Below are 3421 nucleotides of genomic sequence, written 5' to 3' on the forward strand. Positions count from 1 at the left end.
AAGACAAACGATTTTTAAGAGGGGCAAAGGCCTTGCATAAACCTTTGATGATATGGCCAATAAGAACATGAAAAGTTGCTCAGCATCATTACTTGCTAGCAGAATGTCCCTCAGAAAACAGGCGATCCCCCTTCACTCCAGCAAAACGACCCAGAAAACAGCATCCTGAGTGAAGATGCGTAGAAGTGGAAACCCTGTTGCAGGGCTAGTGGGGTGTAAACTGGCACCGTTGGTTAGCTTTTCAAATGAGTTTTAGGACGTAGGATCACAATCTAACTCAGCAAGTTTGCTTCTAGATACGTACCCCAAAGAACTAAAGTCAAGGACTCAAATAGATACTTGGGTACTAGGTCTCCTTGCAGCGTTCTTCATAGCAGCAAAGGTGGAACCAGCATGCATGCCCATCAACAGATGAATGGATAAATGTAGCAGACACATAAAATGGAATATTATTTAACCATACGAAGTAATAAAGTTTTGAGACATATTACAAAATGCATGATCTTTGAAAACTTTTGCAAGACACAAAAGAACACAAAAGAATAAATATTATAGGCAAGTAAGTCAAATGGTATTGTTGCTAGGATTTCAATTCATATTTACGTGGATTTATACCAAACAAAATGTGATTAAACACGTCTCCTTGATCCCTGAATGGCTGCAGCCAAGTACTCTCAGTAATGCACGTGTGTTAGTCTCATCATGGAGCCTTGTTGGCGGGGTGGTGGTGGTGGTGGTGGTGGTGAGTCCAATCCAAACCACGGCTTCCAAGGGGACCTGCTGGGCCAGGTACATGCAAGTCAGAGAGGTCAGCTCAGAAGGTTCTGGCGACTGTGTCTGGGATCTCCAAGGTGGTAATCCTGATAGATTTCCTCAAAGACACAGGATGCTCATGGAGACCTATTAGGAAGAAGTTTTATAAAAAATATTATTAGGAAGACTTTTTTTTTCTGTTTCAGACTTAAGACTTTTATTTTATTTAACTCAAGTACACTTGGGTAGTTGGCTCCTTGCTCCCAGGACCCAGCTGCGGTACCGTACAACACCAAACAAGCAGCATATTCCCATTGACTCCTTTTCATAGAGAGCACTTGAGCTTTGGCGGCTGACTTGTAATGGGCGAGCGGACTGACGGAGTGGCATTGACCCACTTAGGCAGCCAGTAATGGGTCAGCCAGTCAGCCCGACCAGGGTAGTGGTGTTCAAAGATCTGGCGGTAGCAGTAAACTCCTTTCGTTTTCGGAGTGTGGAAGGGAATCTTCTCCGAGGCAGTTACCACCATTGTACCATCAACCTGATGTTCAACAAAGTCCTGTAAAATCTTAAACCACGAATTCTTCACCAAGGTGATCCCGTTGCTGAAAGCTTCTTTCTGTCACCAAAGAATCTCCCTAGGTAACAGGTTAGTGTCCTCAAAGGCCTCTCGCAGGAGATGTTTCTCTATCCCATGCTTTGGAATCCTCATTTCGGGTGGGAGAGACAAGTAGTAGGAAGTGAACCGATGATCCAGGAATGGGACTCTCAGTTCAAGGCCATGGGCAGCAGTAGTTCGATCTGCACGGAGAACATCAAGTAAGTAGAGTTCTTTCAGGAGCCTCTCACTCTCTTCCCCAGCTTTCTCAGCAGACGGAGCTTTGTGAAAACATATGTAACCTTGTGTACGTTCCTCTGCACCTTCTTCTCCAGAGATCACCACGCTATCTGTGTGCTTCCAGATGTATTTGGAAATCAAATACATGCCTACGGAAGCACCAACTGTTGCGATGCCATAAGTTTCCAAGGAAAATATGACTTCACCCAGGGCCTGAATTCCTTCCTCAGAATTAAAGAGGGCCTCATGGTGCTCGCTTGCGATGTGATTTGCTACTTTTCTGGCAGCCTGTAAATCAGGACCGTCCTCCATCCCAATCGCAAACATCTGGAAGGGATACTGAACGTGGGCCTCTTTAAGCTGCTTCGTCAGGGTGGCAGCGACGAGGCTGGAATCCAAACCTCCTGATAAAAGGCATCCCATCCTTCCGTGCGTCATCAAACGCTTCTTCACAGCATTGTTGAAGAGGATCCGGATGTTGTTTTTGACAGCCTCTATCTCAAAACCTGGGAATAGTTTCTCCACATTGTCCTACATGGCGTGCTGAGGCACATCCCGACAATGATGGAATTTGACCATTTCCACAGACACGACTTTGCCATTGGGCTTTAGGTCCAGGGTTTCATAGTGTCCCGGAAGAAAAGGCTCCACTTCAGCGTCACAGCATGCTTCAAGTTAGCAAGGCCTTTAGCTTCTGAACACACAGCCAAGAATCCATCTTCAGTCATGGCTTTAAACAAAGATCTGACTCCATAGGTATCTCTGCCCAGGAACAACTTCTTATTGGCAGTATCCAGTAAAATGAACGTGAACACCCCATCCAGCAGAGAGGCGGTTTGCTCAATTCTGCCTTTGTCATAAAGATGAAGGATGGTCTCACCGTCCACTTTGGTCTGATACTCAAATCCAGAATGTTGACGCAGCTTCTCATGGTTGTAGATTTCACCATTGTAACACAGCCACAAGTACGGAAATGTCTTCAGTCGAATTGGCTGCATTCCAAACAGTGGATCAACCACCGCCAAGATGAAGTCCAAAGCAGCAGTTGGTGTGTCCATTGATGTCCTCAAAGCGAAAGGCACCTGGACCTGTGTGTGCAATCTTCATGGCGCTCAGACACTGAACAGAGAGCCCTCGTCGCGCCAAAGAGGGCCCAGACGCCGCACGTGGTGGGGCGGAGTCACGCGCTTCTGTTGGCTCAGAGGGAGGCGTTGCGCAGAGCACACACCGCAGGTTAGGCAGCTTGCTGATGCCTTGTCTGTCCTTGCCGATGCTGTCCGTCTGGAGAGTCAACCTGGATTGTTTTGCCTGCGGAGCCAGCGGGATGCGGCGTGGGACAGAAGACATTTTAAGAAAGTCGAAAGCTGCATGGGTGAGGAAAAGATCGGGAAAATTGCACCCAGGATTTTTTGCCCCATCACAATACGCGTGCTCATTCTTCAAGGGGAGCAAGGGCTGTCCGAGTAAAATTTCACTGAGAACTCCGCCCCATCCACCCTGCAGCCTTGACCTTGCCCCTTTAGATGTGTTTTTGTTCCTCAGACTCAAATAACATAGAAAGCAGCAGTGTGTGAGTCCTTCTCGGACACCCAAACTGCCACTTGGACTTGGTGTCCTTCGAAGGGTACAGAATTCTTCAGGAAGGGTTAGAGACACGAAAACGTCTTCAGAAGTGTGTAGATCTAGATGCAGGATGTGTCCAGAAACTACAGCTTCATAACTTGTTCTTTTTGTTTAATAAAGGCATCAATGATTTTGTAGGAAGAATTTTTTCCTTACCCTCATACGAGTCCATGTACATGAAATACCTAGAACATGCAAATTCCTAGA

At 46.6% G+C, this 3421-nt stretch overlaps 1 pseudogene; it reads right to left on the reverse strand.

Annotated features, from left to right (window-relative positions):
• Positions 1 to 814: 814 nt before the first annotated feature.
• On the reverse strand, positions 815 to 2713 carry LOC142437254 (asparagine synthetase [glutamine-hydrolyzing] pseudogene; annotated as a pseudogene).
• Positions 2714 to 3421: the final 708 nt, after the last annotated feature.

The sequence above is a fragment of the Tenrec ecaudatus genome, chromosome 1, assembly GCF_050624435.1.
Source record: "Tenrec ecaudatus isolate mTenEca1 chromosome 1, mTenEca1.hap1, whole genome shotgun sequence".
NCBI lineage: Eukaryota > Metazoa > Chordata > Mammalia > Afrosoricida > Tenrecidae > Tenrec > Tenrec ecaudatus.